This window comes from Podarcis filfolensis, assembly GCF_964270895.1.
Source record: "Podarcis filfolensis genome assembly, chromosome: 16".
Lineage (NCBI taxonomy): Eukaryota > Metazoa > Chordata > Lepidosauria > Squamata > Lacertidae > Podarcis > Podarcis filfolensis.
In genome coordinates, this window is record NC_139620.1 from 17,306,415 (window position 1) to 17,334,251 (window position 27,837).

Here is a 27,837-nt window from a genome sequence, read left to right on the forward strand (position 1 = left end):
CCAGAGTCGGCCACGACTAGACCTAATGGTCAGGGGTACCTTTAGCTTTACCTTTACTTATGACTGGAATTCTCTCTCTCTCTCTGTCTACAGTGTCATCTTATGTCACTCCACAGAAGGCCACACGTGGCCAGTGATGTTCCTTTTCTGCCATGTATTTAATAAAGAGATCCCATGCCGCTTGAAACTCTCCTTCTGTCTTCTAAAGATTGCTCCTGTATTTCACCTTGTGCATCAGTTTTTCCATCATCGGAACTGCCCGAGTTTGTTGTAACCATTCCGACAGCAAGTTGTCTCCTAAATCCTCCCACTTTTGCTGCCGATAGTAAGAGTCTTATTCGCGATATTCTGATTTGCGGATGACAATGCCATCCTGGAATCTAAGTCTAGTTTCTGACCGATCATAAGTCCCATTTCATAAAATGCGCCCCTCCCCCTGGGACTGCTGTATCTTCTCACATGGCCACCATATCTAAGCTACTACAACTTTATGACCCTGAATTCCATAAATTCATGTTCTGTGTGAAGGAAAGGTTCCTGCAGTCAGTTCTAAATCTACTGCAAACCATATTTCACTGGATAAGCCCCTCACCCCACTTGTCCAGGTTCTTGAATTATAAGAAAAACGACTATCCACTTTCTCCACACCATGGCATAATATGTAAACCACTTACGAGTTTTTAGGTTGATTAAGCACTATACAAATCTTGTTAAATAAGGGAAAAAAACTTCTATCATGCCCCCTTCCTACTTACTTACCCTTTTAAAAAAACTAAATAACCCCCAAAATTATCATCTTTCCTCATAGCGTATTCAGTCCAACCCCTTTATAATTTAGGATGCCTTTTTTTTGGATCTTTTTCTGGCTCCACAACATCCCTTTTTGAAATGTGGTGAACAGAACTGTCCAAGTGTGGTCACACCACAGATCTGAATAAAAGACAAAAGAATGTGATTTTTCATGCAGCGCACAGCTAAACTATGGAACTCTCTCCCACAGGAGGCAATGATGGTCACCAACTTGGATGGCTTTAAAAAAAAGGATCTGACAAAGTCATGGAGGAGAAGGCTATCAATAACTATGAGTCATGATGGCTATGCTCTGCCGCAGCAGTTGGAGGGAGTAATGCTTCTGAATACCAGTTGCTGGGTGGGAAATGCTGTTGTGCTCAGGTCCCACTTGTGGGTTTCACATTGGGGCATCTGGTTGGCTAATGTGTGAACAGGACACTGGACTAGGCGGGTCCTTAGCCCAACTATGGAGGCTCATTTTATGTTCTTAATAAGACACCCTTTTCATTTTCAAGTCCATAGGGGTCAGCAAACTTTTTCAGCAGGGGGCCAATCCACTGTCTCTCAGACCTTGTGGGGGGCCAGACTATATTTTTTGGGGGGGGAATGAACGAATTCCTATGCCCCACAAATAACCCAGAGATGCATTTTAAATAAAAGCACACATTCTACTCATGTAAAAACACGCTGATTCCCAGACTGTCCGCGGGCCGGATTTAGAAGGCAATTGGGCCGGATCTGGCCTCCAGGCCTTAGTTTGCCTACCCATGCCATAGAAGAAGAAATTATAGAAAAACATGAATGTAGCAATCCGCAAGCGGTGCACAAAGCTTCAGTCAGCAATCTGTGCTAAAAGGGGTGGAGGGTGGGACAAGTGTGGCCCTATTTGGAGGGGGTGTCAGATCAGGAGGGGCAGAGGTAGTTGCAACAATCATAATAACATGAACAGGATACAGCAGCAGCAGCAGCAGCGGTGTTTTCATGTGTGTGAGTGTTGCAAGAGCATCCAGGCTCACCCTAGGCCTGCCAATCCACAGAGCAATGTGACTGTTAGAACCACGAGTTTCAGTCTCACTGATCAACTTCCTTCTTGCACAGGGAGAGACAGAAGTGAAACCAACAGATGGATGAATGTTGGAAGGGCAAGAGGTAAAAACAATGTTTGTGTGTATGCGCTTTGCGGGTGGGTTGAAGAGAACGAACACCCCTCAGAGTGGCCACAAACATTAGTGGTCAGGGCGTTATTGATAGATTTAAGAGCCTTGTTGTAATACTGCATGCGGGGGTGGGGAGCCAAAATCCCCTTTTCTGTATCACAATTAAAAAAGCATAGGAGCTCAATCCTCTATGAAGCATCTGGCCGCTCTGCTAGCACAGGCAGAAAGGACTTGTCAAGAAAGACTTCAGCGACCTGGTCAAAAGTTAAAATGAACCAAATCACGTTTTGTTGTGTGTGGTGTAGTGGTTAAGAGCAGTAGACTGGTAATCTGGTGAACTGGGTTCGCGTCTCTGCTCCTCCACATGCAGCTGCTGGGTGACCTTGGGCTAGTCACACTTCTCTGAAGTCTCTCAGCCCACTCACCTCACAGAGTGTTTGTTGTGGGGGAGGAAGGGAAAGGAGAATGTTAGCCGCTTTGAGACTCCTGAAGGGGAGTGAAAGGCAGGATATCAAATCCAAACTACTACTCCTCTTCTTCTTCTTCTTCTTCTTCTTCTTCTTCTTCTTCTTGTAGTAGGTCAGAGTCCTGGACCCAGGTCACCAAAAGTTGACAACCTGTGCAGTTCATATGTTTTTATGTATGGATTGCCCCTCATGTGAAATATCAGGGCGGCGTATACAGCACATCTTCGAGACACCTGAAGCAGGTTAATAGCCAAGATGCCTGCCCAAACTCTGCAGGAGAGTGTTCCTCTGCATAGGGCTGGCGACACTCAATGCCCAATTTCTAGTTCACTCAATGCCCAATTTCTAGTTGAAGTTAGTGGGGTTCCTGAAACATGGGGGGGGGCAACTAACAGCACTTCCCCCAGGAGATGTCAGTGATCAAGCTGGGATATAAAAGCTTACTTAGGCAGTCCTTAATGGACCCCAGATTTAATCTGTTTGTGGCTTTCTATATCATTATAAAAACCCTGAACCTGGCCACATAGCATATGGGCAGATATTTCTGCAGAGGTGTCATATGCTGTCGGTTGTCCACTCCCATCAACAGTCTAAAGACAAAGATGAATCCAGGAGTACCCCCAAGCTACATATCTGCTCCTTCAGAGGTAGTGCAACCCTGTGTCTGGAACAGGCAATTGGCCCATCTTCTGGACACAGGAGCTATCTACCCACCTTCCCTGGATTGTAGCTCAAGCAACTTTGCATTCCTGAAAAGAGCGTAAGAAGAGCCCAAGGCCTGAGGCAAACAGGGATCTTTCCTTTGCAAAAGGGAATACCTGATCAAATCGGCACACACAGCACAGTTCTTGTTTGAAGTTCACTATCTAGTTCTGCCCCCCCCAACCTCCCACCGCGAAAGAAAACTGGGTTGTAAAAGGATGTTTTTCACCCAGGGCTTGGGTTTAGGATGAGCAGGGGGTGCCCCTCAGCCTAGTAAACAACAGAGGACCTGCATGTACAGAAGCAGCCACGTCAGACAGATGGGGCCTGGGGTGTGTTCCCCACTTGGAGCAGACACTTTTGCCCTTCCCAGGCCAACCTTCTGACCTTCAGGTACTAGATCACACCTAAGCCTAGTTCACATCCCCTGGCGCCAGTCCCAGCAAGCACCTTAGGCTGAAAGGCACCCGTCCCCAGCTCCAGATTTGGTTACAGACGTTGTTGTCATCATCCCCCTCGCCACTGCCACCTCCCGAGCCTGTCCCTGGCAGCATCAGAGGTGGCGAAGGCAGCCTCGCTCACTCGCCAACTGCGCTCACGTTCCTGCCTGCCAAGTCTCCGCGCTGCCCTCCCGAATTCTCATCTCATTTCTGACCTACTTAACAGCAAAGATTGCAACGGCATTAATGATTTAGAAGCCTCCGGCTAAGCGCATGCCAAGGTAGGCTGCGGCGTTATATAATACTGTCGTTATCTGCCACGCAATGGCACCTACGAGGAGGGAGCTGAGCTGAGCACCCGCTGGATTTACAGGTCTTTGGTTGCTGGTCTGGAACAGGCTTGCCTTACAGATGGCCAATTCCCACGTAGGCGGAGGTGTCACTTCTCACATATCACAGAGTGAACCTCTTCCCCCACCCTAGGCCACTGAACACACTGCAAGCAAACAGACAAGAACAGTGTGTGTGTGTGTGTGTGTGTGTGTGTGTGTGTGAGAGAGAGAGAGAGAGAGAGAGAGAGAGAGAGAGAGAGAGAAAATATCCCAGGAGGTCTGAAGGCATGGGAAGAAAGCCCTCTCCCATTTAGAAGGTGGGTGTGGGAGGTAGCAGGTAACCTCAAGTAAAGTTTTGTTTTCCAGATACCTGAGAGCAGAGCTGCAAAATCGAAATAATGAACTTATTCTGCATAACAAGCTGGATTTAGCAAATTACAAGTTATGTATATTTATTTAGCTTCCATCATGTATCATGTTTGATAGGAGGGGGTCCAGCAAAGAATTATGTCTTCTGTCCCGTTCTGCCAATGCTAGTGTCCCTACTTTGGCTTCAGAGAACACAGCAGTTGCTGCTCATATGTTTTTTGAAACTTCTAACAGCACCCATGAGGGCTAAAACCTTGCTTGGGTTCTTTCAAATGAAAGGCATGATTCTCAAGCTGCTGAACTGAGAAGCTATTGCAAGAAAAGGAATAGAGGTTAAACTGAACAAAACCTGACAAACACCACCACCACAAAAAAAAAACCAGAAATGGGAGGTATTATTTTGGGAAGGAAAGCTGTGTATTGACGCTGGTCTCCCCCTCCCTGCTCCTTTCAAAGCGGGAGAGAAACCCAGCAGGTTGGAGATAGCATCCAGAGATGGTCAAAAGGGGCTCAGGAAGTAATGATCAAGCTATAGATCTTTCCTTCCTTCTCTGGCTCACCTACACACAAACACACACTTGCCCTTCACATGAGTCAGCAACTTTAAAGAAACACTTCAGGCAGCAGGCCCCCACGCCTCCTGCGCAAACACCCTGCTCCCAGGTTGAGTGACAGCCGGGCCTGTCATCATCCCCATGGAAACCAAACACACACATACAGAGAGCTCCCCCAAAACTGTTTGAAGCAGAACCTCTCCTGGCTGGGGGGCAAAACACACAAGTTCAAGTCCCTCTCCTCCAAAGTCTTTGAAAACTGCCAGGAGGGGCAAACTGCTGGATGAGGTTGGAGGGAAAGCAGAAGGGTGGACATAACCAAAAGGAGGACACTCCAAGTGGCTTACTTATGAACACAAAATGTGTCCTGCTAAATTAGGCCAAAGGCCCACTGAGTGCAGCATCCTTTTCTCACAGCGGCAAATCTAAATGCCTCTTCTGGGAAGCTCATCATTCAGGCCAGAGACTGAGATCCACCTTCTGGCGGTTCCCTTGTTGCAAAATGTGGTTACAGGAAACCAGACAGAGGGCCTTCTCGGTAGTTGCGCCCACCCTGTGGGATGCCCTCCCATCAGATGGCAAGGAAATAAACAACTATCTGACTTTTAGAAGGCAACTCTGAATAGGGAAGTTTTTCTATGTTTGATGTTTTACTGTGGTTTGATAACTGTTGAACGGCGCCAGAGTGGATGGGACTACCCAGTCAGATGGGCAGCATATAAATTTATATTATTATTACCCAAACAACAACTCTCCCAAGGACTATAGTCACACTTTACATTTAAAGCGCTATGATACTACTTGAAGTGGTCATGCCTTCTCCCAAAGAATTCTGGGAACTGTAGTTTGTTAAAGGTACTGAGGGTGTCTAGGAGCTTCCTATCCCCCCCCCCATACAAAGCTAGAGTGGCTTAAACAATCAATCCCTCTTCAAAGGGAACTCTGTGAATTATAGCTCCATGAAGGGACTAGAGGCCTCCCAATGACTCTCAGCACACTTAACAAACTACAGCTCCCAGGATTCTTTGGGGGAAGCTACTACTGTTTGCAGGGGAACCACAGTGCTTTAAATCTATGGTGTGAATGTGGCCAAGGTGTGATTCTCAGCAACTGAAATGCAAGATAGCCACTTCCTCCATGAATTTGCCTAATCCCCTTGTAAAGCTATCCAAGTTGGTGGCCATCATTGCCTCTTGTGGGAGGAGGTTCCGTAGGTGAGCTACGCGCTGGGTGAAGTTGCTCTTTCTTGTGTCTGCCTGCCATCCCCTCACATGCCCCATGCAGTGGTCATTTCACCTAACCCAGGATGTGTGTGTGGGGGGGGAGTTATTTGCTTTTAGTTTTAAAGGAAGGGTTTCAAAAGGTTAGGCGAAAAGGCCTTTGGAGGAGAGAGGCAGCAGCTGCTAGCATTCCTGGGGAGGGGAGCTGTGAACATGAGCTGGGCGGCTCTGAATCACCTCACAGCTTTTCTAACCACAGCCTATCCACATTGCCAGGGCCCGGCAGTCAGGCACACCTGCCAAGCCTTGCAATTGCTGCTGTGCTTAAGCCACAAAATGGAGCTGAAACAGTGGCACCAGAATTTTTGGGCAGGCACAGAAAGGGTAAACTATATTTCTGGGTGGGTGAGTTGTGTACCATATGTTAAAGCTTGGGTAGGCAAACTAAGGCCTGGGGGCCGGATCCGGCTCAATCGCCTTCTAAATCCGGCCCATGGATGGTCTGGGAATCTGCATGTTTTTACATGAGTAGAATGTGTGCTTTTATTTAAAATGCATCTCTGAGTTATTTGTGGGGCATAGGAATTCGTTCATCCCCCCCCAAAAAAAATATAGTCCGGCCATCCACATGGTCTGAGGGACAGTGGACTGGCCCCCTGCTGAAAAAGTTTGCTGACCCCTGTGTTAAAGTAACAGTGCACAAGTACAAACGGAAATTAATTTGCGTACGTCCAACTAACGTGTGACTGCTAACGCATGTGGGGGCCGGAAATGGAATCCCCGTGCAAAATGGTTGACGCCTGCATGTTAATGCCAAGAGTCCAGCAATGGGGGGCAAACTCCTTGTTGGGGGGGGGCATTTACCTCCTGCCCTGCCTTTCGGTGCTACCCATGAGCTGAGGGTGAGGAAATGTGGGGAACTGGCATGCGGGGAACTGGTACAACTAGCATTTGGGGGGCCACTCTAAATGGTCCCCTCCTCCCCAATTATGTACAAAACTTGTGCCAACATAACTGTTCCTACTATTCATACTTCCACAATATACTGGCCCCTGGAAAAAACAAGTGTCCTAACCACCAGGTGCAGCAGTTACATTCAGAAGTGCAGGAACTTTCTAAGGCTGCATTCACACTGCAGTTCACTCCATTTCCCTAAATGCTAATTTCCACACCATATTTGGGCTTTCACAAGACACAAAAACCACTTCTGGAAAACAAACGGAATATAGTGCACGTTTATCACTCATTTCCATGTTATTCGGTCCGGGGGGGGGTCTGTTTGCAGCCCACTTAAACTTGGAAAATCGAAGGGATAAAATGGTGAAATTTGGGGCAGAACAACAGCATACAGTTCTTTCCTGCTGTTTCCAGAGAATCGTAGAGTTGGAAGGTACCACCAAAGGTCATCTAGCCCAACCCCCTACAATGCAGGAATCTCAACATGACAGATGGCCATCCAACCTCTGCTTTAAAACCTCCAAGGAAGGAAAGCCCACCACCTCTGGTGGGGGAATCATGGGGGAACAGAAGCAGGCATGCGCAGAAAGGGTGCGGGAGTAGCAATGTTGTCCAATGACATTCATTCTTGTATCTCAGCATGGTGTGAATGAAGTTTAGCGCATCACGCTGGTATATCAGTCAGAAGTACAACTGGGGCCATGACTTTAAAGTTTTGCGGGGCTTCTGAAGGGAAAATGTTGATGGTCATTTCTATAACTTCCCTCAACCTGCTTTGGAATCCAACACGGGAGGGGCTATTCTGGAGTAAAGGAATGTAGGATACCATGGGATCATTTCCAGGTGTCAGGATATGGCTGTGAGCTTCGGTTTGATTCCTCGGTATCCTCAAGGGGCACACAGCTATATATTTGCCTGAGAGATTCCGCTCTTCAAACTATACTTCCTAGAGCCCTGGCATAGCCAGTTTTCCCTCTTGATCAAACCAGTGCAATAGCTCAATGGTAGAGGGTCTGCTATGTGTGCAGAAAATCGCAGGGGTTGATCCCTGGCATCTCCAGGTAGGGTTGAGAGAGACCCCTGCCTAAAACCCTGGAGAGACGCTGCCTAACAGTGCAGACAGTACTGAGCTAGATGGTTTGACTCAGTATAAGGGCAATTTCCTATATTCCTACATCTCCTGCCTCTGGGATCCAGCCCTAAACTACCAAGCCACACTCCCTTACCTGCCAGGAATCACCCTCTCATTCCCAGCCTCTGCTCCTTGCATCTGAGGGTCTGAGCTTCCAGAAACTTGGCAACCCTCCTTTACAGGAAATCAGCCTTCTCTAACTTGATGCCCTCCGGTGCTGGTTGGCACTGATGGGAACTGGAATCCAAAATATCAGTACAACTTCCACCGGTCCCAGCCATTTTTGGACTATAACTCCCATTAGCCCCAATACAACTCCCAGCCAGCATGTACATCTTTTGGCTGGGGCTGATGGGGTTGCCAGGTCGGAAGTATGCCAGATCCTGAGATTTCAGGGCCCAAACCTGAGACTTAAGAGGCCACTTTAGTGATGTTATAGAGAGGGCTCTGGAGATGTTGGTTAATTGGGAGAGGGAAGCAGAGGAGGGCAGCCCCCCCCAAATGTCTATGCTATAATTTGCAGCCAGCTCTTGCTGGGCTGAAGCTTCCAATCTGCATGTACAGTCTTAACATGTTTTAGTTTATTTTTTATTTTTGTTAAAGGCACTCCTGCCCACCTGGAGATTAAAGCCCTCCAGCTGCCACCTGGAGGAGGCCAGGAAAACCTGGAGACTTCAGGTCAGACCTGGAGGTCTCACATCTCTAGCTGTCATCCAAAACATCTGGAGGGTACCAGGTTGGGAAAGACTTCAGTCAATAGAGAAGAGGGTGCAGGGAGGAGGAATACAGAATGAAGGCAGACAGTTTTCTTATGGACTTTGGATGAATGAGCCAAGATGGCAACATTCATAAAGTGCCAACCTGCAAACCTCAGAGAACTGGGTTTCTATCCTTGGGAGGGGAATGAACCTTTATCATGATGCTCCCCCTCCAAAAAAAAGCCTCTCCTTCCCAATTTGTTCAGTCCATGATAATCACATCAACCTGGGGGGCTCTATATGCCCATGATGTACATTGCTGTTAATGCCCTAAATGGAGCTACTACAACCCACGTCATTTATTTCAGTCTTTTCTGCCGTTGCTACATGACTATATTTATCCCTGTTTTCTCACGTTCAAGCCCTGCAAGGGAGGTGGGACAGTTATTTTCCCCAGATTCTGGATGACATCAAGCTTGCAAACAAAATTTGCCTCATTTGAGGGCGGGGGGCACAGCTCCATGGCAAAGCCTGAGTCTTATACGGATACAGAAGGTGCCAATCCACAGCGTTCTCAGAGAAAATAATGCTAGGCTAGGATGTGCTTGCAGGAACAGCCTCCCCTTGAGACCTCAGAGAGCCAGAGGCAATAGAGGGCTAGAGATGCACCAATATTCTGATTCCGAATAAGGCAGGTTCATATGTTCACTCATTGCTAGCAAGCTAACAGAGTGAACACCCTCATACATCTGGAAGGCCAATAGTTCGCCATCCCTGTGAAAAGGTGGATGGGGTAGGGGAATGCCTCCACCCAGGAGCGTCTTGCCCATAGAGGCTAGTGGCGCAGGGCGCCATTCTGGAGAGCACCAGGGAAGTGGTGGAGGCTGGACATGGCGCCTCCCAGAATCAGCTCGCTGCCCTCGCTCGCCTCCGCCATGCCGCGCCAAAGCAGCACTGCGCCCAGAGCCTCTGCCTGCCTTGGCCACCACGGCACGAAGTGGCCAGCTGAGCTGGAAGCCACCGTGTCCAGCCTCTGCCTCTTCCCTGCCGGAGGAGCTGTCCTCCAGCCGCTGCCCGCCTCCTCCAGCCCCGCAAAGCTGGGCGCGTTGCCGGCAGCAACGTCCTCCCTAAAAAAGGTTGGCAACTCTGGGAAACGGGGGGGGGGGGTGCCGGAGGGATCTTTGCACCACAGTGCCGGATATGCTTAAGACGGCCCTGCTTCCACCCCCTCCAAAATAACTGGGATGGTCTTCAGATGAGCATCAGGGCTCTGCTGAAAGGGCTAGTTGCCATCTGTGAAACTTTGGAGGAGGTGGATATATTCCCCATCCTATAACCCACCAGCGCTTTCCCCCCAGAAAGTAGTTGCACTATGAGTCAACAGAACAAGCCCCTTCTCAACTCTTTCCCAAGTTGTCAGGCTGCCATACTTTGTCCCATAGAATTCAAAGGAAGCAAACCAGTCCCCATCTGCACAACCAGGCTCCTTCCATCTGTAGTTTACACCCACCCACCATCCTGGGGTTTGGTTAGAGTTGATCCTTGTGTATGTCAGAATGGAGGCTTTTAAGAGCATAACAAGGAAGAGAATGAAAATGCTGCAAGCCAACTAAGAGTGACTCGTCTATAAAGAGAAGTTGCAGTGTTTGGGACTGGACCACGGCCATGGCCCAGCTGCCCCAGCATCATGCTCTCACAATGACCACACAATGGAGCAACTCTCCCCTCCTGTGGTTTCCAGCAACTGGTATTCAGAGGCATGACTGCCTCCAAATGTGGAGGCAGAGCACAGACATTGTGGCTAGTAGCCATCAATAGACTTCTCCTCCATGAGTTTTTCTAATCTTCTTTTAAAGCCATCTGAGTTGGTGGCAAGCAATGCCTCCTGTGGGAGTGAGTTCCATGTGCTGCATAAAGTAGTACTTCCTTTTATCTCTCCTGGGTCTTCCAACATTCAGTTTCACTGGATGTTGGCCAGTTCTAGTGTTATGAGAGAGGGAGAGAAAAAACTCATATTTGCCCTTTCTCTAAACTAAAAAGTCCCAAACACTGCAGCGAGCTGCTCCATCCTCTTTTATCATTTTAGTTGCCCTTTCCAACTCTACAATATCCTTTTTGAGGTAAGGTGACCAGAACCATACACAGTATTCCAATTGCAGTCACAGATTTGTATAACAGCATTATGGCATTGGTAGTTTTATTTTCAATTCCTCTGCTAACGATCCCTAACATAGAATTCACCTTTTACACAGCTGTCGCACACTGGGCACAATATGAAAGGAAATTTGATGTGAACTGTACCACTTGCATTTGCACTGTGCCCAATGACAATTTTCAAAGGCAATTTTTACACACACACACACACACACACACACACACACTCCTCTTCCTTCTTTCCTATAATTAAACTTGGCCCCTTGCCATCCTGTACTCTGCAGTCCTGGAAAGGGGGTCAGACTTTCTGCGTGCGTTCCAGCCCTAGGAATGTAGCAAAACTTTCTCAGCCAGAAAGAAAAGAACACTGTGGAGCTTTTCATCGAGATAAGAAACCCCAGGGACAAAATCCTCAGCCTCACCTGCCTTCACGAAATACATTCCCTTTGCTCCTTTCTACTCACTAGTTGGCAGGAGGTGAGTGGGGGAGTAATCTTTACATTATTACATGTGCCCTTAAAAAAAAAAAAACTATGAGAAAAGGCCAGTCTGAAAGGAATCTTAGAACAGCTCAGCCTGGCCAACAGTGCCAGTTTACTAGCTAATAATAATAATAATAATCTGCATGCACAACTGCCAATACATACCTATATTGATCATTTGCACTACAACAGCCTGGGAAGGGAAGAATGAGGAGGGGGAAAGGACCGACTCTCTTCCTTAATTACAGAAGGTTCCTGTCTGTTCACCCGAGAAGATTCTCTCTCGCCATAGGCGAAGGTCTATTTATAGAATCGTATTGCTCTCTTGCCAAACTATGCATGCCAGCCTGTAACTAAATAGGTTCAATTTGCAACACTCATCTATAATATTGGGGAGTAGACGCACCTTTGAAAAGAATCTCATTTTTAAAAGGGCCAGCAAGCTATGTGCTTGAAAAAAGAAGAAGTAAATAAGCAATTGGTAAAATAAAATAAAATAAAAAACCAGAATATTTCAGCTTGGGGGTCCCCCTCAATATTTTTGTTCAGATTTGCTGACTTTTGACAAGCTACCTGCCACCCTTCTGTGGTGAATCTCTGCTTTTATGATGCCCCCTTTATAGGGGGAGGAAGTAGCATACAAAGCTCTTGAAGGAAGAGAGATACTCCCCCCATCCCCACAATCCGGAGTCTCTTTGCACAATTAAAAGCTCCAAATGTGTAACTGAGAAGCTCCATCCCCTTGGGAAACTCAATCCAGCCGGCAGGTCTACATCACACAGGGGAATGACACTTGCTGTCACTTTGTGTATTTATATGCCCAACCTGGCACAGTATTTGCCTTGCTGGATGAAACCTGGAGCTGGCTAATTTATTATTATTATTATTATTGTTATTATTATTATTATTATTATTATTATTATTATTATTATTATTCATGATATTCAAAATTATGCCGGACCTCAAGAGTGATCAATGCCTCTCAAATATATAGTAAACAGGGTGATGGATTTTCTGGCTACAGATTCCAGCTCAATAGGGACATAGATTTCAGTGGCCCTAGAGCAGCCTTCCACAATCCAATGCCTTCCAGAAGCTGTTGGATGTCAAACTCCCATCAGCCAGCATGGCCAACTGCCAGGGATCAAGGGTGTTGGAGCTGGAGGGTACGAGATTGCAGGAGGCTGCATTATGCCATTACACCTAATTGAGTTATCCTCTATGAATTTGTCTAGTCAAGGTAGTTCTGTGAAACCTCCATGCTAAGAAACAGTCTAGCTCTGAATACCAACTGCTGTAGAGCAACAGTGGGGGGATGTCTGTTGTTTTCCTGTCCTGCTGACTGACCTACCAGCTACATCCAGCTGGCCCCTGTGGGAGACTAGAGAGGCCCACCTTGGTCAGATACAACTAATACAGAGGTGTGTGAAATTATGGAGAAAAGGTTTTATCCAGTGTTCGAAAGTCCCATTTTGTGACAGGGAATTTCATTACCACAAACAATTTCTGAGTTCTGGGCGCAACACTGCACATAAGGTTTCAAATTAAAACTGCAGAGTGGAAGGAAAGGAGGGCCTTTTTCTGCCTCCCCACTTCCAGGTACTCTCTGAAGACTGAAGAAGAGACCCTCTTAAGAATATTAGGGGGGTGGGCAAGGGAAGGACTAGACCATGTGAAAATGAACATAAGATTTTGGCTGCAGTTCTATCATTTCTAGCTTTGTATTCTTGTTACAAAAAAGTGCACCTAAACATTCTGTTGTTGCGCCTATAACCTAGGTTTAAGGTGCCATTTAGAACCTAGCTTTCGTATCTCAGTTTCTAACACTGGCCTTCTCCCTCTCTTATAACACCCGAACTCAGAGCCATCCAATGAAGCTGAATGCTGGAAGATTCAGGACAGACACAAGAATGTACTTCTTTGCACAGTGCATAGATAACACTATGCAACCTGCAGATCTAGAAGATCTGAATGAGGCATGTGGTTAAATGTAAATTAGGTGAGTGATTCTATTTGTCTGTGACCCAATAGCAATTACAAAAAAATGGGAATAGTACAAAGACCTACAATCACAAATTTGCAGTGAATCGAAACCCCCTGCTGGGACAACCAGCAGGGAAGCAGGGACAAAACATAGCACCAATAAAACCGCTCATATATAAAACTAATAATTATCAATACAAATTGAGAGTAGCAACATCAATATAGTATTGCAGATGGTCCTTTTTGCAGTCCACAACAGACATCTTTAGAGAATTGCAGCATTTTTCTTTCTTTAGCTGCAGCTGCAAAACTGTAAATTAGGTAGATTCTATAGCACAGAGATGGGGACCCCTTTTCAGAATAAGGGACACCTTCCCTTCCGAGCAAGCTTCCAGGGGAAGCAGGATGCGTGTTCAGAGTTCAAAGACAAAATCCAGCCTGGCAAGGGCCAGAAAGAGAAGTTCAGAGGCCTGCTTTTGCACCCTAGGGCAGAGATTCTCCACCCTTGCTTTAGCAGGCAATGATTAGAGATCCCACCACACTGCAGAATGTTAGACAAGATGGTCTCCGCAGTGCCTCACAGCGCTATCCTTTTCATTTAAACACTGAACAGTTGCAGACAAATGTGTGTAACACGATAATGCCAATCTCAAATGCCAGGTTTTGGAAAAAGCGAGTCTGTCACTCGTTTCCACCTCCATCTGTCAGAATACCAGAAGTCCTTTCGATTCCCTTCTGGAATATTACCTCTCTCAGGTTTTAGATCCTGGAACAAAACCTACAGCACGAAGGCTGCTATCCTGCCGCCAACTCCACTAACGCCTGCTAAATGGAACTCATAACTAGATAACGAACTTACAACAAGATGCTAATTAAGGATTAGCAAAACAGCACAGGGAAGAGATTAATGGCTGGCCATTTGCGTCCAAACACTTTTGACACAGGCAGCCAGGTGAAAAGCAGCCAGGCCTTCAACTCTGAGGAGGGGGCACTTTTATTCCAAGGGGACGCACAGTGCCCCTTCCAACCACAAAATGTGTTTAATTGCTGTGCCCTGCTGCTTGCCCCTCAGCAGCCAGCAATTCAAGGCAGAAGAAGTCTCATCATGGAGTCTCCGTTCACAGCTGAAATATCCAAGATCAAGATTTGAAGAGGTGAGCTGCAGTCACCTACGGGAGTGCAAAAATGAGCTGCTATCCTAGTAAAGGTCCCACTGGGAACATGATATCCTCAGGCAGCTCCTCCCCCTTCCTGGTCACCTGCTGGCTCCCAGGGTCCTCTCCTGGCTTCTCCCTGCTCCCATGTAGACCCCAAGAATAAAGGCCCCTGGTGGTCAGATGAGCTCTATACTCCTTCCCTGAAATGACAACCATCTGCACCCTGAGGAGGCTGGGAGTGAAAGGGGGGTGCTGCTGCTGGTTTAGTGTGATACCAGGTTATTTGAGGTTTCCTGTTCTGCCAGAAGCCGCCCTCCACGAGGTCCCTCCCCTGCTTTGAGAAGATTCCCCCAGGGGTCCTGAGCAAGCTGTGTCACCACTATGCTGCACTGCCTTTTTCATATCATTCTACCTGCCTCTCTCTAATGCTAGAAGATCCTCTTTGGAGATGGGGTGAGGTGACCAGACCTAGACCCTGTTATCCTTAAGTATGGTTTGTATATAATCGTTTCACAGAATCTACATAGAATCATAGAATTGTAGAGCTGGAAAGGACCCCAGGGGTCATCTAGTCCAACCCCCTGCAATGCAGGAATACTTATTTCCAATCCCTTCCATGCAACACAATCCAAACAGGTTGGCCCGTTCAATATCTTGGCCTTTGAAGTAACATATATTTTCTACCCGCAAAGAACTATCATGCGACTGGAGTACAGTGGTACCTCGGGTTAAGTACTTAATTCGTTCCGGAGGTCCATACTTAACCTGAAACTGTTCTTAACCTGAAGCACCACTTTAGCTAATGGGGCCTCCTGCTGCTGCCGCGCCGCTGGAGCACGATTACTGTTCTCATCCTGAAGCAAAGTTCTTAACCTGAAGCACTATTTCTGGGTTAGCAGAGTCTGTAACGTGAAGCGTATGTAACGTGAAGCGTATGTAACGTGAAGCGTATGTAACCCGAGGTACCGCTGTATACAAATGCCCACAATATTTAACAGCTGTGGCCTTATGCAAAAACAACAACAACCACGAAACTACCACTCTCAAGTCCATAACCCACCCACCCCAATGTGTTGGACTCAAACTCCCACATTGCCAGTTTGGACTCCCATCAGCCCGCAGCTGGGGCTGAGATGAGTTTCCCTCCAAAACATCTGAGGGGCACCATGTTGGCAATGGTTTCCATAATACAACAGGTGCAATCAAAACGGAAGGGAGAGGAAGAAGACTGAAAAGCTGCAAAAACTCTGCAGCAAATGACATGAAGAAGTCTGAAGACAGTCCAGCTGTTTACTGGTGACGCAAATGGGTGTAGAAACAATTATCTTGAAGGAATTAATTCCCCACCCACCCTGCAAAACCATCCTTTTCTTTCTTATCAAATCGGGATCCAGGACAGGCTGTTCCTCCCTCGTTCCCACTGACCAACTGAAAACAAAAACAAACAAAAAAACCTTAAGAAAGCCAGATGCAAAATACAATCACTAGGAATTTAAGATTTTAATCTCATTAATCAACAGGCATTAAGGGCCGAAAGCAATAACCGCTCTGAGGACAGGAGAGAAGAAAACAGTGGGGAAATAGCAAACTGTTGTGGGCTGCGCCTGTTGAGAGGCTCCAGTATTCGTCGCCCGTCTAAACAGGACAGGGGCCATTAAGGATGGGACCTCTTTGCACTAAACATAAGAAAAGCCTGCTGGATCAGGCCAATGGCCCATCTAGCATGCTGTTCTCATTGTGACCTCTAGGAAACCCACAAGCAGGATTTGAGAACTCTCCCCTCCTGCCAGCAACCAATTCAGAAGCATTTACAGTCTTCAAATGTGGAGGCACAGAATGAAAGTTGGCTTGTGTTTTAATTAGTTTTTAGCTTATCACTGATTCTAATTATGATTTGTATGTCTTAAATAGCTGTTTTTATGGATGAATTTATTGTTTTACACTTTTTTTGTAACCTGCTTTGAGGTTTGTTTGTTTTTTACTAACAAGCCACATATAAATTTCTGAAATGAAATAAACAAGTAAAAATTAGTAAGTATCCCCCAAAGGGCAAAAATAGATAGGGATTTTTTTCCCAAGGACAGGAACCAGAAAATGGAGACTCCCCTCAGTTAATTGGGGCAGCTGGAGCCACCTCACACACTGTACAGGTCAAAATGCTCATCATCAGCTTTCAAACTGAGAGAGGCCTGCGGCCGACACAGCTATCCAGCAGGAGAGAACAGGCAGGTTAAGGGCAGTGCCTCCCTGTAGCCACAGGATCCAGCAAATATGACGACAACCACAAGTGACATGTTCACAGTGGTGCCAAAGTGTGACCGTTGACCCTCTCCTTCCAGGAAAGGTTCTCTAGCACAGGGTTGCGTTGACCCAGCATGAACATACCGGTACATACACACACCCCTTTACAAACTGGGTTTTTTCCTGGCCCTGCTCAAAGCTGCAAATATTTAGATACCTCACTGCAACTGTTAGGAGAGTGTGTCTCTCTCCCTTCTGATGTTTTAAAGATTTGCAAGACATGTCTGAGAAATTCCCCATGCCTAATCAAAACTGTTGTTGTTTAAATCTAGTGACAATCAAGTGATGCAACAGAAGACCTCCCTCAGGTCATTTCACTAGCCTTGATTTAATTATTTGAGCTTCTCTCAGATTTGAGGGGGAAACCCCAGATTTGGCCTGGATTTCTCCATAAGGGCAATTTGGGTGGCAATAAGCAGCTCAAAGATACACCAGCAGCCTGGTGTACTCTGTTCCTGGATCTGACCCTGAGAACAGACTCAGAAGAGCTCCCCATGGCTTTAGAAGCTACACCTTGCTCAGAAAACAGACTCGCTCCATGAAACACCACCCAGGTCTTTGGCTGGTAGGCCTATACCCCATTTTAGACACCCAAGTCATCAGGGCATAGAGGGAGGTTGAGAACAGCAGCCAACTAGTGTTGTTATATAGAAACATATACACGACACACACAAACAGAAATATAGATAGATATGGTTATCACACAAAAATAAATATGGATAGAATTTAATTTCTATATTTATTGCATTGGTATGCCAGCTTTATCTCCAAGGGGCAAAAGCTGGCATGCATGCTTCTCCCTCTCCCTGTTTTCTCTTCACAACAACCCTGTGAGGTAGGTCAGGCTGAGAGGCAGTGACAGACCCTAGGTCACCCAGTTAGCTTCATGGTCAAGTGGGTATTTGAACCCTGGTCTCTCCCAGGTCCTAGTCCGACATTCTAACCACTACACTACAACTGGATATCAATATCACAAGAACGTGCACACACATTTTCAGTAGGTTACTATTCAAGAGTAGCCAACCAGAACAAAGAAAAATATTTGTTCAGGGGGTTTTGCAGTTGGGGAAAATGCATGAATACTGAGGGAGGAAGATGGATTGGCCCTGGAGATGAAGGGGTTACACTGAAAAGGAAAACAAGAAGACTCATTGCTTCCCTGAAAGCCTATAAATGCCAGTCTAAGCTTGGCTTGCCCTAAACTTAGGCAGGAACAATAAAACCTTATGGCTACTAGGGTAATGACTTGGTTGCCACCATGACCCATCAAGGCTTCGTCAGGAAACCTGGATTCTCACACTGCCTTGAGTAGAGAAATGTGTTCAAACTCAGCTCCGCACATCAAAGGGATGTTGTGAGGTAGATAAAAGAGCTCAGGCACTGGCATAGAGATGCAAATTTGCCAGCGCTAATTGAGATGTGTAGATAGCACATTTAGATGTTAAACGTCTCAGAAGGCAAGGCAACTAATCTTCCAACCAAATGGCCTGAGAGTTCTCCAGAGGGGCACCATTGAGGCTCCCAGCCTCTCTCTCTCTCTCTCTCTCTCTCTCTCTCTCTCTCTCTCTGTGTGTGTGTGTGTGTGTGTGTGTGTGTGTGTCACACACACAAGCACATGGGAGGGGGTGTGCCAAGCTGAATCCTTGACCCTGGGGAAATAAAGCCTAGTTTTGCCCCTGGCTATGCTGTACTTTCACCCTTAGAGGCAGGAATGCTTCAGTTGTTCCACATCTTAGGAGGGGAGAGTGCTCTTGTGTTTGAATCCTGCTTGCGGCTTTCCCACAGGCATCTGGTTGGCCACTGTGAGAACCGGAGGCTGGGCTAGATGGGTCAGAGTGGACTGATCCAGCAGGCCCATCTTATGTCATGCTCCTATTTATCCCAATACATTCAACAAATTCTGCTCCACATCAATTCAACTTCCATTCAATGACCACCTTTCATTATCCCCAAATCATCTCAAGTTGTTGTTTTCTCTACCACCAAATTGATACCCTACTCAGTAACCAGGATATGCCTCTCAACTCTTCCCCCACACCCCAGTTCATGACCATCCCAAAAACTCTTGGGGCAGCCAGAAAAAGATTTGGGGGCCTTAGCAACCTCCTTGACCCCTGCACATGATAGAAAGCTAGTTTAAGGGCTCTCTTGAAACCTACGGCTTTCTACGGCTCTGTGCTAGGGTTGGGCGATATCAGCTTTTCAACATTGTGGTATATCACCAGTCCAACATACCACGATGCTGAAAAAAGAAGCTGCAATGGCCTCAGCCTGCAAGGTGCTGGGTGATCCACCGCACACATTTAAAGAATATTCAACCCACAATTAAAGCACACAGCTTCCACCCCAAAATCCTGAGCACTGCTGTTTGTTAAGGATGCTGGGAACTGTGATGGGGAAACTACCACTCCCACTGCTCTTTGAGGGAAGCCATGTGCTTTAAATGTACAATGGGCAGGCTTTAAACGTAAGGGCCAAGGCCCTCTCCACAATGGCAAGACACATATCTATTTAAGTGAGAGTAATTTGTTTTAAATTTGCATCTATACACAGAAATCAGTACTTGCAAATGTGCATCCTCTTTTTTTGGGGGGGGAGCAGACCCTATTCTTTTTTCCAATGGGCAAGCAACCTCACAATGGGACCATCATCCCTCATATCTGAAGGCAGTCAGCTGGCTTAGGGGGCACAGAACAGGCCCTGTGTCTGCACAGACAAACAGACACACTGCTCCATACCTGGACACCTCATTACTGCTCCCTGCTGCCACCATCCCTGCCAGCATCCTCTGCCAAACAGGAGGACTGAACAGGCTGTGGACCGGCCCTTCCACCCACAGCCCAGCATGAGCCACAATGGCTACACTCTCCTTCCATGGTTGGAGGCAGTAATGCTTCTGAATACCAGTTGCTGGAAACCAAAGGAGGGGAGAGGGCTCTTGTGCTCGGATCCTGTTTGATTTACTGTTGTTATTTGCTGTTCCCTGCCCTTAAGTAATTTGGGATGTTACCATATAAAACCCCAAGCCAAAAATTACTCAACCCTCAGTGTGCTTATAAACACAGAGCATTTGCTTCATTGCTACATCAATGTCCCATTCTTCATCCAAGGATCTCAAGGCTTCATGCATGATCCCCCTCCATTTTACCTTCGCACCCACCCTGCAAAGTAGGTTAGGCTGGGAGACAGAGTGACTGACTCTTCCAGTGCCCATCCTGCAAGCTTCATGGCTGAGTGAGAGTTTTGAAATTGGGTTTCCTTAGTCCAGGCCTTCTGGTTATTTGGACTACAATTTCCATCGGTCCCAGACAGCACAACTGTATTATTATTATTATTATTATTATTATTATTATTATTATTAAACATCCTGCCCTTCCTCCCCAAGCAGTCTAGGGTAGCAAACCGACATTTGAAAGAAAAACAAAGCAAACTTTCAATAAACAATTATAATTAAAAACATCTGAAACCAGTTGCAGTTCGAAACATTCTAAAAGCCGTTAAAAAAACTGAAAACATTCTTCCATCCAATGGCCTTTGGGTTGTCTAGGACAGTTTTCTTCAGCCACCAAACGTCTGAATAAATAGGAATGTGATCAAGTTCCTCCTGAAAGTTATCAATGATGGATACAGCTCTCCTTCACAAGGGAGGGCATTCCACAACCGGGGAACCACTAATGGAAAAAGCCTGCCAAGGGTCAGCACCAACCAGGCAGCCCCAGGTGGCAGCCCCACTACAAGGTCCCACTTGCTGACCAGGTCATAGAGGCTGATGGAAGTTGTACCCAAAAACATCTAGAGGGCACCAGCCTGGGGAAGTCTATGGGTTGTGCTTCCAGATGCCAACGACTAGCCTTTCACAACAAAAAAGGGGAATTAGACAGAACGGAAGAGGGGGTGCATGGCCACACTGGGAGAACCACAACCTCCAAATTCAGAAACTGAACCGTAATAAACTTCTGATCTGGCCAACAGAACCCTAGCTGGGTTGGCAGACTTTCCTTCCCTACGTGACATGCTTATACACTGGCAATTACTGAGAGACCAAGCATCACTCATTTTTTTTTTCAAGTACTCCCAGTGTAGCATCATAGTTAAGAACATGATGCACAAGGTTCCCGATTGAAAACTCAGCCCAGCCACACATTTATTAGGAATGCAGGAAGCTGCCTTTGTCACTGACCATGGGGGTGCATCTAGCTCTGCCTTGCTTACACCGACTGGCAGCAGCTTTCTAGGATTTTGGGCAGGGGTCTTTCCCAGCCTCACCTGGAGGTGCCAGGGATTCAATCTGGGACCTTTCCCATGCAACCACAATGGCTATGCTCTGTCTCCATGGTCAGAGGCAGAAATGCTTCTCAATATGAGTTGCTAGTTTCCTACTGGCATCTGGTTGGCCCGTGAGAAAAGGATGCTGAACTAGAAAGGCCACTGGCCTGATCCAGCAAGGCTCTTCTTATGTGCTTAACATACATGAAGGGTCCTGAACACTGAGCATTTGTACACAGCTTGTTCTTGTATGAGCATTGTATCTGCAAAAACAAACCCCAACCACAGTATTCCAGCGTTCGCGTTACCAACCCCGCAAGGTTATTAACCATGGCATTTACATAGGATGGAAATCTACTGGAGAGGTGAGGTTAGATTGTCCAGCCATTTCCTGGAGGGGGGTGGAATCCTCTAAAAATAATTATCCAAAATAAATAAATAAAAGCCCAACAAAAAGTTTCCCTCCCATTTTATTTCCCCTGTGGCCAAACCTAACTGCTGTGAGTAACTTTTAGAAGGAAGGAGAGCAAGAGAGTTGGGCACTTTGCCATCCACAACAGCAGCTCTGGGGGTGTGGAGAAAAACAACAACAGTGTGTTTATTTGTGTGGAGGGAGGGGGGGACACAGCAGTGCCTAAGCCACAGCGGCAACCCAAAATATGCTGCCTTAACACATGCAATGCTGCACCAGAACCGTGGCTGCATTGGGGGCTGGCAGTGGGAAGAGGGAGAGAGATTCCAAACATATAAAAGGGTGTGTTCAGATATTATGGGACGTCCAGACATACAAGGTGATGTCAGGGACTCTGGGACTTCTTCAGAAGGCAGGAAGCTCTATGTTCACCTAGTTTAGTATCATCGACTGATTGCATTTACATCCCATCTTTTTCTCCAATGAGCTCAAGGTGTGGCAAACATGGTTCTCCCCAAGCTCCTCATTTCATCCCCACAACCACCCTGTGAGGTAGGTTAGGCTGAGTGGCAGTGACTGGCCCCAGGTCACCCAGTGAGTCTTATACCCAAGTGGGATTAGAACACTGGTCTCTCCCAAGCTCTAGTCCATGGGTAGGCAAACTAAGGCCCGGGGGCCGGATCTGGCCCAATCGCCTTCTAAATCCGTCCCGCAGACGGTCCAGGAATCAGCGTGTTTTTACATGAGTAGAATTTGTGCTATTATTTAAAATGCATCTCTGGGTTATTTGTGGGGCATAGGAATTTGTGCTTTTCTTTTTTTTTTCAAAATAGAGTCTGGCCCCCGACAAGGACTGAGGGACAATGGACTGGCCACTGCTGAAAAAGTTTGCTGACCCTGTCCAAGACTCTAAAACTGCAGCATATTAGTACTTCTTCAACCTGGTACCCTCCAAATATTTTGGAGCTCAACTTCCACCATGGCAGTGCTATGTTACAGTGCCAGTTTCAAGCGAGAACAAGACCCAAGAACATCTGGTGGGCCCCACGATGGCTACCTCTGAATTAGATGAAGGGTCTTAGCTCCCTAGTAGAACACCTGCTTTGGTCACAGAAGGTTCCAGGTTCAACCCCCCAACATTTCCAGTTGCTGGAAACCACAGGAGGGGACAGGGCTCTTGTGCTCAGGTCCTGCTCGCGGTTTTCCCCACAGGCATCTATCTGGTTGGCCACTGTAAGAACAGGATGTTGAACTAGATGGGCCATTGGCCTGATCCAGCAGGCTCTTCTTATGCTTAACATCTGGAGGGAACCAGGTTGGCAAAGGCTGGCATAGCATCTTCCTGGCTGGCATGCTGTTGGGGGGAAGGATCCATTTCTTAGTATCTAAAAGTGTCCCTGGCATGCAATGAGGCAATATTACTTTCATCCCTATATCGCTTTGCATTTTCTGCCTGTTTGCAAAGTGCAAGCATTTAGAATTCTGAAAGACAAGAGAAGGGAGGGGGGGAGAAAACCCATCCTATTCTCTAGCTCCCTCCTTCACACCTTTACTGCCTGATCCCCCCACAATGAAAACATAATCCCATGACTTGTCTGGATGCCTGGCTTTAAAGAGGGTTGCCATGGGAACCAGCAGGATGCTACAGAATCAGCACCAGCTATTCTAGGGCAGGAAGAGGGTGGGAACAAGGAGGGAGGATGAACCAGGGTAGAGGATCTAGGAAAAGGAAAAGGAAATCAAATTACCAAAGTATCAAAAAGAGAAAGTCAACGGCTGTTACGGTTTTCGAAACGGCAGAAACGGCAGGGAGACGCCATTGCAGTCTGTATGACTGCTTGCAAAGGGGATGGCAAGGGGGGGGGCAGGGAGAGTCATCTGCTCTCATCTCTGAAGCAAGACTGGCTTCGCTTCAGCAAGCCGCGGCTGTAGCTTCCTTGGGATTCTGACTCCAGGCTGGGGAAAAGCAATTTGAAGGGTGACCTTAGCCAAGGTCACCTGCCGCTTCCTCACTGCCTCAGTTTACAAGCTCTCTCTACATGCACCATCATCATGGCACTGACCTTCTTTCCTTAAAGTGCTCCGAGGTCCTTGACTAAAAAGCCTTACGTAAGTGAGTGAGCGGAGGAGCGAGCGAGCGAGCATTACCTATTATTTATGATGTATACTTGAGGGTGCGAGCAGCTCTGAAAGGAGGCAAGGTCAGGCCAGGGTAGCCACACCACCCCAGGGCCCTTTGGAGAGAGTGCTCTGCTTCATCTTAAGAGGTCAGATCTCCCCGGATGCCCTCTGGGTCCTACAGTGGAGCTCCTTGCTCAAACTGGAGGCGGGTGGCTGCTCATGCTCTTTACCAGACCTGTGGGGGTGGCTACATTTCGTGCAGGGATTCTAGCTTTGGGCTAGGACCTGAGAGACCTGGATTCAAATCCACTGAAGCTCCGTGGATGACCTTGAGCTCAGTCAGTCACAGTTTCTCAGCCTAACCTACTTTGCAGGTTTGTTGTGAGGATAAAACGGGGAGCCCACCTTGAGCTCTTCGGAGGAGATGCGGGATATAAATTTAATAATCAATGAGAAAGTGGCAAAGGCTTTCAACTTAGGAGCAACACCCACCAGCACCAAAGTCTACTGCGTCTTGTCACTTTCAAAAACAATCTCCGCAAGTCAGATGCACACTTTCCAAAGCTGTAATATCTAAATTGCCTGCCCCAAGGAGATATGCTACCGTGCTCATGAGAAGTAAGTTAGTGGCATAATTTACTAAATGGAAACCTGTTTGTGAAATAATCTCCCCTTGCAGGTACATCAAGCAGAGACATTGTCATCATTCCGGCACCAAGTGCAGACATTCCTCTTGACTCCAGCTTCTTGGATTCTTAATTAGGAACATAGAAAACCAATTTATACCAAGTCAGACTGGTGGTTCCTTAGCTCAAGACTGTCTACACTGACTGGCAGCTCTCTCCAGGGTTTCAGGCAGGGGGCCTTTTCAAGGCCTTGCCTGGAAATGACATTGGGGTTTGAACCTGGTGCCTTCTACATGAGAAGTAGGAGGCTTAGCAGCCAAATTATCTGCCCCAAGAAGACATTCCCTGTTGCAACTCATTAGGTGCCCTCATGCCAAACCCCAAAAGCTCTTCGAGCATAAGAAAGGCTTTTCCTTCAAGATCCATTCCAGAAACCCAAGTGCTGCATGAACACTGGAAATTTGGAAAACACTACGACAGAGTTCCACAATACAGCCCCCTCCTACAACGCACGTACAGTTCCATTCAAGCACAGCTGAGCTATCGTGAAATCCCAAACACACCCCTGAACTGTGAGAGGGCAGGAAAAAATTAAGAAGACAAGCACACAAAACCCCTTGCAAAGAAAACTGCCTAGCCTGTTCAGCAAAGATCATACAGGAAGCCAAAGGTCTCCCGTTCCCATCAATGCCTCAGCCCATTCTCCCTTGCAGTTCAGTCTTTGAGCACCTACATCAGTCTCCACCAACCTCATGTCCTCCAGATATTTTAGATAGGGTTGTCATAATCCCAAAAGTGAAAATCCGGACAAAGTGGTTGAGCTTTTTTTTCTTTTCGTCAACATCTCCAAAAAACATCTCCATTTTTATTGCTGTAACTGATATTATTATTATTATTATTATTATTATTATTTCATTCCTATACTGCCTTTCCTCCGAAGAGCTCAGGGTGGCAAACATGGTTCTCTTTCTCCCCATTTTCTCATTGCAACAACCCTGTGAGGTAGGTTAGGCTGAGAGACAGTGACTGGGCGACCCAGTGAGCTTCATGGATGAGTGAGTACTAGAACCCTGATCTCTCAGTTCCTAGCCCAACCACTCTAACCACTATGGAACACTGCCTCTCTTTATTGTACTGTTTTCATATTTTTTCTTTCATATTAATATTCTGCTCACTGCTATGGGGGTGCCTTTGGGCCAAAAAGCAATGTATAAATAAACCATGACCACAAGCATTATTGCTCCTTTTATTTACTGCTCGCTCTTCGTTTAAAAAATTCCAGAGGGGTTTACAGTACTAAACTAATAAAACTAAGCTAAAATAAGAAATACCAAACTCTACGCATCATTAAAAATGGCACGGGCATGAAACAACAAATACATTTAATAATTACACTAAGCAGCAGAAAAGCAGAATATAAAACTGCACTACAGACTAGAAAGAAGCCCATTGATAATATAAGGTTGCATATGGGTTTTGAGAATACTGTACTGTGACCTACTTGAGAGCATTTTGTCTTTGTACACTGGTGACATTGTATAAATGGGAACCAGTGCCACGTAGTGGTTAGAGCGTCAAACTAGGGCCCAGAAGATCAGGGTTCAGGGGTGTCAACTTGAATAACATATTAGGGGGTGCAAATTAGCTCCGCTCCACATAAATCAATCACATGACGCAGTGTGCACACGCCATTTGAATGGCGTTGCCCATTAACTTTGGAGGGGCCCAGCTACTTCAAATATTTTATTGGGGGAGGGGAAGGGACCTTGGCCCCAAGGAGATGGCTCCTATGCCAGGGTTTGAATCCCTACTCTGCTATGAAACTCAATGGGTTGTTGTGGGAATTAAACCATATACGCCACCTTGAGCTCTTTGGAGAAAAAAGGTGGGATATAAACGCAAACATTAAATAACACTGCAGAGAGGGGCAGGGGAATAGTGACCACTGTCTACCTGATCACCACCTAGCACAGCAACCTCCAACCTGGAGCCCTCCAGATGTTTTAGATGCAACTCCCAGTCTCCCACCAGCTCCAACCAGGGCACCCTGTTGGCCTAATGCTCTAGAGCAGCGGTTCTCAACCTGTGGGTCCCCAGATGCTGTTGGACTACAACTCCCATCATCCCTGAGCTCTGGCCTTGCTAGCTAGGGGTGATGGGAGTTGTAGTTCAATAACATCTGGAGACCCACAGGTTGAGAAAGGCTGCTCTAGAGCCTTTAAAGCACTTATCCTAATCCTTACAACAACTTTGTAAGGTAGAATGATCCCTCAAAGGGACTGAAGACACAGACAGGCCAAGGCAGAGAGCAATGGCCGCATTCAGGGCCACCTAGCAGGTTCACCACAGAAGCAAGATTGTTCTGTGTTGCTTAGTCTCTCAGCTAAGAGGCCTAGCAAGCAACGTCCACCCTCTCCCACTCCAATAAATACTCCCTGGTGGGTCCCCACCTAGATCCAGTGACTCAGCAGCGTCAGGCCTTGACAGAGCCAAAAATATTTCTGCTCCCCACCCCCCTCCCATGTCCTTCCTATCCAATTGTGAGTTTGCTTTTCCCAGCTGTCTAGATGTGTCAGATTAAGGTTGTACCATCATGGGGAGGAGGCTCTGTTTATGCATTTTCAAAACAGGAAAGAAGGGGAGACATTTAAAATCAGGGTACACAAAATGAAATTGAAACAGATTGCTGCAGAGGTTCATGTATGTTTGTCTGCATACTGTTCAAAAATTGGGACAGCGGGGAGAAGAGACAGGGATTGGCTGCGTAGGAGGGCAGGTGCTGGTTTTCAAAGGAGACAAAGGTCGCAGTTTCCTGACATGACACTGAACTTGCTGGCACCTTCCTGGCCTATTGGTTTTGCTCCCTTCAAGAGAGCCTGGGAATTTACAGGGCATTCCGCTCTTAATGTAAATTAGAGACTGAATGCGTCACAATTTCCAGTAAACGGGGTTGGCGAGAGGCAACTTTTATAGCTACGATACAGCAGAGCTACACAAGACAACTTCAATATACGTGGAAGTCTAAGATCTCCAACAGGCGCAAAATGTTAGAAGTGTTGCCATTAGAGTACCAGTGCTAAAGCCTTGCCTCTCTTGGCTCTTAACATCCAGTGGAAGAATACCATCTAGCTGGATCTAGGAAGTCACAAATGCCTTATTATTAGAGGAAGAGGCCATGGTCAACCTGGAAAACACTGTTGCAAGAACATCTCTCTGGACCAGACTTATCCAACCTGCTGCCTCCAGATGTTTGGTACTACAAAGCCTCACCCAGCGCTGTTTTGTTGTTGTTTTTAAAACTATCATCATTACTGGGGGATTTTTCAGTGCCTGTTCAATAAACCATACACATAAGAGCACCTGTGATCAGAACTATGAGTGCAAAGTTATCACTGTTGGCCACACAGTCCAGCAAAAAACATCTAAGTTTGGAAATTACTTTTACTTGTTGCATTTATATCTCACCTTTTCCTCCAAGGACCTCAAGGTGGTGTACATAACTCTCCCCCTCTTCA

General features: G+C 46.7%; 1 protein-coding gene and 2 long non-coding RNA genes across 6 annotated transcripts in view; 2 read left to right on the top strand and 1 right to left on the bottom strand.

The window, feature by feature from the left end:
- MEF2D (myocyte enhancer factor 2D) overlaps window positions 1-27,837 on the bottom strand; it is a 147,627-nt gene that overhangs the window by 97,158 nt on the left and 22,632 nt on the right. The window lies entirely within an intron of this gene.
- On the top strand, window positions 1,772-5,366 carry LOC310751556. The gene is made up of 3 exons (XR_014542612.1): window positions 1,772-2,245; window positions 2,526-2,658; window positions 4,257-5,366. It is a non-coding gene; the product is annotated as an uncharacterized lncRNA (long non-coding RNA).
- Window positions 12,416-27,678, top strand: LOC310751586. Its single transcript, XR_014542621.1, has 3 exons — window positions 12,416-12,877; window positions 13,319-13,455; window positions 27,434-27,678. It is a non-coding gene; the product is annotated as an uncharacterized lncRNA (long non-coding RNA).